Consider the following 9117-nt stretch of genomic DNA (forward strand, 5'->3'; position numbering starts at 1 on the left):
TTGCTACTTTTATCTGTATCAACAGATACGAAGAAAAATCCTAACAGACGCGTTAGGTACCCGATAAATATGACTAGGACTCGACAGAATGGTAAGACCTTAGGCGCGACCTGTCGGAGTTTACACCAGTATCCCGAGATCATGTCCAGGGACGTGATCTTGAAGTAGGTTTTTGCGGATTTCCACTAGAGCAGTTAACTAGTACCTGATCCGTCAGATGAACTAGCCCCAACTACCATTATCCCTGTACAATATAGAAATTCATACGCAAAGAAATATGGTGAAGTTCAAAGTTATCGAGTAAATATGTGGAGATTTTCCCTGACTCTACGATTCAAGCAAAATCTCGGGGGCTACTGACATAGGCATCCCCAATGGGCCTGCCGAAGATAGTACTCGGGGTTTACTGAAGGCCCACGACTCGAAGAATAAGAAGAATCAGAAGCCCAAATTGCTATTAAGGAAAGCTAGAGTTGTATTAGGAGATAATATTTGTAATCTTGCGGGATGAGTTGGAAACCTTCCCGGACTCTGTAACTTGTACATTACGAATCCCTCGGCTCCACCTCCATATAAGGGGGAGTCGAGGGACAAAGAAAGTATCGAATCATTGTCTCACAAACCCTAGTTTTCATATCGTCGAGTACTTTTCGGCTGAAACCTTCGAGATCTACTTGCCCTCTACTTCTAACTAAACCCTAGTCTACAACCCGTAGGCATTGATAAGTTAATACCTTGTCACCCGTCGCCGTCCTTTGCCGCGCCCCCAAGCTCTAGCAGGATGCTCGACGCTCGCAGCCGTTCGCGACCAGAACTCGCCTACCTCGCCGCATCGAGGTCGACGGCCTTCTCCGCGCCGATGCCGTAAGGGAGGGCCAAACTCGCCGCGCAGCTCCGGCCGACCCCGGCTCCCTTTAATGTTGATGACATCCGGCGGCGCCCCACACGTACTCCTCCTTCCTCGACCATCTCCTGGCAGCGGTGGGGCGAGGTCCTGCCAGGTTGGCTTTGCTACCGGCTGTGCACAACGGTGTTGCCATGGCGCGGCAGTGTTGCTTCGTTAGGGATTGCTTGCTGCCTTAGGCCTGCGGCGTTGCTACCTGCGAAGGACGGTTTTTCTATTTAAGGTGTTCGACACTGCTACCGGCGGATGGTAGATTTTTGCTACCATTGGTATAGGGCGTTGCTACTAGCGGCTTCTGGCGTTGCTGTCCTGGACGGACGGAGTTGCTGCAACCTCGGACGGCGCTGCTGCCGGCTGAAGGCGAGGTCTCCGTTAATGTCTTAGAGGATTTGCAGCATATGAATAAAAAAATTGCTACAATTTATTTGCAGTTTTGCTACATCTATGTAATATGTTTGCTACGAGGTCTCCGACGAGCCCAGCCTTTTTATTTTATTTCATGAGTGAACCGTTTTATGCTTCAGTCATTTGCTGCCGGGGGTGATTTTTTGCTGCCGGAGATGTTTTTTTGCTACATGCAAATCTAACCGTCAAAATGGTTGATCCGACGGCTGGGTACCCGGGGGCTGGGGAATCAGATCCCCGGGGAACGCCCAGCAGTTTCCAACTATTTATATATGTAACTATGCTATCACAGAAAGTTTTGAGCCTTGCACATTGCGATTTGTAGCACTTCATAGAAATGCCAGTTCTAAACAAATGATGTCCAACATACTAATATGTTTTGATTTAATTAATAGCAGTTGGGTCCTAGTATTACGATCGTGACACTTGAAACTTTGCAAACAAAAAATGTATATCTAACTTCTAAATATTGTGCAAAAGGAATAATAGGTTATTGGATATGTGTGAGTTTTCATTAAAAAAATATGGTGATTGGATATGCACTTCTTGCTACCTAAAACGGAGAAAATATCTTTTTACATTAAATTCGTACCAGCTATACTATACTTGTTCTCATAAAGAAACTTACAATCGCTTGGTGTACAATAGGAGGGGTTAGAAAGATTTCCACGGCACGTGGTTTCACCGAGAGGCGTACACGTAAAAAGCTACATGCTCGATACCCACAAAAACACCTGGACAGGCTTAAGTGTGAGACGATCCTTGTCAAAGGAAGACAATGAATCATGAATGCCAATGCAATGTGCACAACTCGTGGCGAGATTTTTATATTCACTGGACTGCTCGTACATTTAAGAATGATGCCAATATTTCACGTAAAAAAATGATGCCAATATTTCCTTTGCTTTTGCTCACAAGTAATAATTTCTGGCGTGCAATCTTCGCTATGTATTTTTTGTGCAGAACTTTAGGGCACCGAAAAGTGGGATTTGGCAGAAATTTCTGGTATACAATCTTGATGTATATACCTCGCTGCCTGGCCTGGAGCGCCTCTTGGATATGCCTGGGGACTGTTTGGTTGGAGACCTGAGAAATCTGCCTGGCCTCTTTTCTCCCCCAACCAGATGCTACGCGACGGTTGCCCATCCCGCCTAGGCACGCGCGGCTAGCTCAGCTCCTCTGTGCCGTCAACGGCCTTTCCCCGACCTCCACCCAAAATTACGTCCCGGCACACGGCCGCACCGCACCGACCAGGTCGGTTCAGGCCTGAGACCCAAACCACCCCTGCTCGGTGCTCGCACCCTCGGAGGTCGGAGGGCCAGGGCCTCTTCTCCCTCCCTCGTTCGCTGATAACGCCCATGTCGGCGCGCGCCTCTGCCGCCGTCGCCCACTCCCTGCTACGAAGAACAAGGTGCGCCCCACTCCGCCCCCTCCTCTCGCTCCACGGTTCGGTCCCCTGGTCTGCCCCGGCCTGACTATATTGTTCCGCGTCCAGTGTGCGAACGGGCATGCTACGTGCTTGTTTAAGTAGACTAGTACAAATGCTCGTGCGTTGCTACGGGTCTTTAAATTTTATTTCTTAATGCATATATATAATTCACAACTTACTATGAAAATTTAAAATAAATTAGGAGTATCATAATGTACTACAACATGGTACCGAACGCAATAACACGACAACATTGTTGTGCATCTGCGTGGTTCCAAGTTCTAGGTCTTTTATTACTCTTTCGCGGTAAGTCCGCACTTGTGTTCTAGACCATCATCACCGTCAACTCAACAAATTCTTCTTTTGAATATATTATTGTCTCACAAAATATTGGTGTTGCTGCAAACACATGTATAACTGAAGTAATATTTTTCTGATTAATCTAAACAACACTTTGATATTCAACGATATCTGAAGACGACCATGGATCACAACCCTAGATCGTAGCCTTCAAGCTACAACTTATGAATGCAATGCACATACAACTTATGACCATCTGTCATCATACATGGCATCTAACAACATCCCCATTTTGCTGTCATTTTGCTCCACATTAACTGTTGTTTTGCATCCCTGCTATGTATTATGAATTGTTCAGTCTTTTTCAAAAACTTGCTATTCAAAGTGTGACATACATACAGTTTTCTAACAAGATAAACATAAAAATTATCTTACCGCCCATGTGTACATCACTCCCCTGTTCTATCATCTTCCTCAATCTCACACGCAAGAATATATTGTGTCCAATGCAAATGGGTCCTCCAAAATTGAGAGAATATTTTCTTTTATTGAACCAAATTAACGTTAACCATTCCAATTTTAACCATCAACATCTCACTAGAAAACAAACAAGAAACCTATTTCAATTGATTTTGTTGTAGACAATAAAAGCTTTCATCCAAGATGACCTTCCGCAACCAATTGCATAATGGTTCAGAGAAAATCTTCCTCAATCTCACATGCAAGAATATATTGTGTTGAATGCCAATGGGTCCTCCAAAATTGAAAGAATATTTTCTTTTATTGAACAAAATTAGCGTTAACCATTCAAAGTTGAACCATCAGCATCTCACTGTAGCAAACAAACAAGAATCCTATTTGAATTGATGTTGTAGACAATAAATGCTTTCATCCAAGATGATACCTTCCACAACCATTTGCAGAATGGTTCAGAGAAAAAGCCAGGCTCGAACCAATTGAAGACACGGAGATCATGCCATCATGTCACTCTTTATCTTGGTCCTTTTACACCTCTTTGTTATATTCCAGCAGCTCGGCAACATTGGTGAGTTACTATTGTTTGTCGATGGCCTTGGCCATACAAGTCTTTCTGGACAGTTCAAAGTCGTTGGTGATCCTCTAGGAACATGCAGCTTCTTTCATGCACTGCTGCTCCCTATCTCCATAAACAAAAAAAACTTATCTGATCGACATTGCTTCCGATCTAATCAGCAGAGCACATCTAGCAACAATGACCGAGCTCGGTCCACGGCCAAGCAGGCCTGGCCACTTCCTTAGATTGATTCGTGTTGACTGTTGAGACTGTGCTAGATGGTCATCAATCGCCGTGCATCTCCGCTCGTGGCAGGCAATATTTATCCAAGCCTGGCATCTATTGGAACATTGGACTGTGCATCATGTCCTCAACTCCGGTTGATAAATCCATCCGCTTTTTTCATTGGAAAGCAACGCGTCGTTGGAGATCCTACAGGTAGTTTCTTCCTTGCACCGCTGCCGTTTCTCCTCACAAACTCCTAGTCCTTGATTCCGTCGCTATGCACGGTCTTTGGCATGGTGTTCCAAAGAAAGTTGTTACCGCCACCAACAGTAACAGAAGCATGCTAGTTAAGTTACACTACACTCTGAACATGACGATAGGGAAGAGATAAAAAAAGGTTAAGTGCAACCAACATGATAAATAATAAGCATCGATGCTTCTGAGACTGTCTGCATGACAAGTCATAATACTGCATATCAATAAGCCAATATGATGGTATAACTATTATTGTTCTTCTCTGAAGAAAATTACAGAACCTTCCCACCAAATTGTTCTATGCGAGCTGCAACCTTCAGAGATATATTAACCAACTTACTTCCTGAGATGTATCATCTATCTGCATGATTTATAATCAATTCAGAAATTTAAATGAGGGGAAGGAGCAAAAGGTACCAAGCAAGAAGAGTGTAATCAACAATGCAAAAGCTGTAATATAAAAGAAGATCACTGGCCACGTCCGTGGACAGATAAAGGCTGAAACTTAACCATGTAGGAAAATACAAGCTTAAAATCTGCAGTTGCAATAGAAATATAAGCTTGGTTGTATGATGTATTTCTGCTTTAAATTAGTGCACTTTGATTCATGTATCTATTTTTCAATTTAGATTTAAAAATAATAAAGTATTATATTTTGATTTCTGCTATTTGAGTAATTTTTTTATTCAAAACTGTAATGATCTCTACCTGCACAGTCCATGCTCTGACAGCAGCAATCAACCACCACAAATATATGTCCTATAGAGAAATAGAGAAAGGGATAGGTAAAATACGTTGTCTGAATATGCATATGTCATACATGTGACATAAACGCCATGGCTAAATACGTAAACACAGATTCAAAGCACTCAGCCACCTATATACCAAAAATGTTCGGCGTATTAGCAAGAACTCATCTTTGTTGTTGGATATTAATATGTCATCAGAAGTAATAATACTATAACTTAAGCAGCATAACGGAACAAATAAGCGCAACCTGCAAGGCTACAACAAGATCACTTGGACGTTTCTTCAAGCAAAAGGTGTGCATTATATGCGTCGATCGACCGTCGCTACCAAATTAGGATGACCCACAAGGCACTGCGATTGACCGTCGCCACTGAGCTAACATCTAGCTTTCTTTTAACATTACCACATAACCGATCCACCAAAATAGGCTAAAATATATAATGATTCATGCAGACACTCGTAGATCTTAAATAATACTACTTTGCAAGTTGTACAAAATTGCAAGAAATGTTTTAAAAATCTACCATTCAGGATCCAAAGCACCAAATGTATTTCTCAAAAATAGAGTACACGAATCCTCTATAGTCCAGTACCTTGCAGCCTTCGCAATGTCTGTGAGCATATTTGCAAACCCGTAAGCATGTGTCAAGGACTACCAAGACCACCCTTTAGTGCCTGCATGGTGAAACCCTATAGCATCAACAATTTAGCATTTCAGAATTAACGATTGACAAATCCATAATCACTGATAAAACACCCCATAACTCCCATATTCTAGCACATGAGATTAATGGTAGAAAAATGATAAACGCATATCACAATTCGAGTAACAGATCAAGGTAGGGAAACACTTAAGGTGTCCAACTGATCGACTCTCTTCAACAAAATCAGCAATATCCAATTTTAACCCTCACCACCATGCATCCCCTAGAATGTACATAAACCAGTGGCAGTTTCGACATAAATATTGAGAAAAAACCTTTTTTTTAGAATGAAAGCTCCCTCTGAAACTAACACAGCAAGGTTCTTAGATAAGAATATGTGGCTAGCATTCTTAAGAGCTGAGTTCTTAGATAATGCATGATAGCAAATGTTAAATAGCATAATCCAACTCATCCGTAAGACTGGCAAGAAAACATAAAATCAAATGTTAAATAGCATAATGCATGATAAAGAGTAAAGGGTGAATTTACAAATAGCTTGCTGCAACTAAAGCTCAATATAGTTCCTGTAAATAGTCGCTAGTTATTACATTCTACATAGTTTTTCATGCTCAACACAGATGCGGTTAAATTCGATCTCCATCTCTTGCAATCAAGTGAAAGAAACATATTTTTCATCATGAAACAAACACTTGGCTTCTATAACAAAACTGAGAGGTTATCTATTATCTCAAAAACAAAATAAATTAATTTTTTACGAGAATGACATAGATTTCCACTTGTTTGTCCTGGACAAGATCTGACATATTTTGAAGGGATTGATATTTTCCATTACCATAGCCAGAAGAATTTTCATCTGAGTTGCTTAAACAGTGGATCTAATCAAGAATGGGACGTAATGGACAAGATTTGGACAAGATTTGGACAGAGAGATCATCATAATGGAGATCTGGACTGAGAGATCAAAATTTGTCCATACCTCTCATGCTCTGCAGGTGGCGGCCGTGTGGAGTAACTTGAATTTTTTTGCATCAATTAGTAACAGTTAACGTGGATGACCTCAGATCTCGTCCAATAACCGAAACCAGCTTGAATTCCATCTTCCATATCCAGAAGGCATGCTTCAATTCGTCTACATCTAGTGACCTAAATTCTTCCATATCCACAATCAGAATGCATGGCAAATCGCAGATTAGAGGGATAGAGAGGAGGTGGAGGGGAGGGTTGGATCGATCTCGGCCTCCATGACCAGATTGCCTCCGTACTGCTGCTCTTTCTCGCGGTTTGTGGAGGGCGTCGGGCCTCCATGGCCCTGAGACGTAGATAGTCGTGGGGGGAGGTGATGACAGCTGGATCTTCGCATAAATATCAGTCTCTGAAATATCATCAATAATTTTACTCTTGTTAACAACAACACAATATCAGTTTTGACACATAATACTCCTACTGTTGTCACAAAAATATGGAGTTGCATGCAGTCAAACGTTACTTATCATTTCTAAATTTTCTACTCCTACAGATTTATGGAGTAAAGTGTCTGCTGCTAAGCCACTCCCATCATTGTAGAGTTTTCTCAAACTCCACTTATCAAAAATTCGGAAATTCTACTCCAAATAGTACCACATTATGCTACACATGCTAAATTATGCAATCAGGGAGCAGCAGTAGGTTCAGAGCAACGCAACACTTAGCCTGGACCAACACCACACTTGATGCTAACACAATCAGTAAAAAGATGGACATTCACAAGTTAATCTAAGACATCCCACTTAGCCCGAACCAACAACACACTTAGTTTCAGTTCCCTTTTAGAGTAGAACAAACAGTAGCCAACAACAAATCATGCTAATTGAGTACTCCAGAGTTTGAGTAATCTGATAAGAAACCAGAAAACATCTAAAAATACATCATAAGTGTGAGACCATGTAACGTGACAGTGAACCTTCAGATGATCTTGCGATGCCTTGAGAACCGGAATTCGGTCCTCCTGCTCCACTTGTCCAGTCATCTCACCAAGGTAGTATGGCACCTGAAGGAACTGAACAACATCACAGATCGAACCAGCCACACCTTACACATGCAGACATGAAATGGAGATGAAACTCTAAGAGGAGGAGGCCGGGAGAACCATACGAGTAGTTGAGGTTGCGTTGGAGACGTCTTCCTTAGTCTCGTTGGAGGAGAAGAGGCCGAGCTTACTCACCATCTCATCCCAGCGCTGCAGCCCCCCCCCCCCCCCCCCCTCGCGGATCCCTTCCTGCCCCCAAACCAACGCAGAACCGAGCACGTGAGGACGAATCTCACAAATCTGAGGGATGGTGATCGGGGAGGAGGGATGGAAGGGGACCTGGTCGAGGAAGGGGCTAGAGGCGAGCGAGTGGAGGTAGGACACCATGTCGAAGAGGGCGAGAGGGACAAATCACTGTTGTCCTTCGCTAGCAGACCCACGTTGGCCTTCGTTGTCGACGGATCGAGCACCCAAGCTCAAAGATCTTGAGGGGCGGAGGAGGCCGAGCTACGTATTGTGGGCGGCGTCATCCTGCGCTTGTATGGTCGGCGTCCGCGCTAGACCTGACGGGCTCCTGTGACGGCGAAGCTCGATACATTAGCTAGCGTCGGCCTACGCTATGACGACTGATAACCCACAAGTATAGGGGATCGCAACAGTCTTCGAGGGAAGTAAAACACAAATTTATTGATTCGACACAAGGGGAGGTAAAGAATACTTATAAGCCTTAACAACTGAGTTGTCAATTCATCTGCACCTGGAAAAGCACTAGTAACAGGGGTGATGTGAAAGCAGCAGTAATATGAGAGCAGTAGTAACAGTAACACAGCAGCAGTAGCAGTAACACAGGAGCAATGCCACCAGAAAATAGTTGATACTACTTCCAGTGACATGTAGGACGAGTATATGATGATGAGAGATGGACCGGGGTTCCCAGCTATCTTCACTAGTGGTAACTCTCCAATAACAAGTGTTGGGTGAACAAATTACAGTTGGGCAATTGATAGGATTGATAAAGCATTAAGAAAGAACATCAATTCATTAATCATGTAGGCATGTTTTCCATATATAGTCGTACGTGCTCGCAATGAGAAACTTGCACAACATCTTTTGTCCTACCAGCCGGTGGCAGCCGGGCCTCTAGGG

The 9117-nt window shown here is 43.1% G+C and overlaps 1 long non-coding RNA gene across 1 annotated transcript; it reads right to left on the minus strand.

Moving 5' to 3' along the window:
* Positions 1-5267: 5267 nt before the first annotated feature.
* On the minus strand, positions 5268-8194 carry LOC127291879 (uncharacterized). Its single transcript, XR_011742392.1, has 3 exons — positions 8097-8194; positions 6943-7992; positions 5268-5976 (listed from the first exon to the last, which is right to left on the minus strand). It is a non-coding gene; the product is annotated as an uncharacterized lncRNA (long non-coding RNA).
* Positions 8195-9117: the final 923 nt, after the last annotated feature.

Source organism: Lolium perenne, chromosome 4 (assembly GCF_019359855.2).
Source record: "Lolium perenne isolate Kyuss_39 chromosome 4, Kyuss_2.0, whole genome shotgun sequence".
Classification (NCBI taxonomy): Eukaryota; Viridiplantae; Streptophyta; class Magnoliopsida; order Poales; family Poaceae; genus Lolium; species Lolium perenne.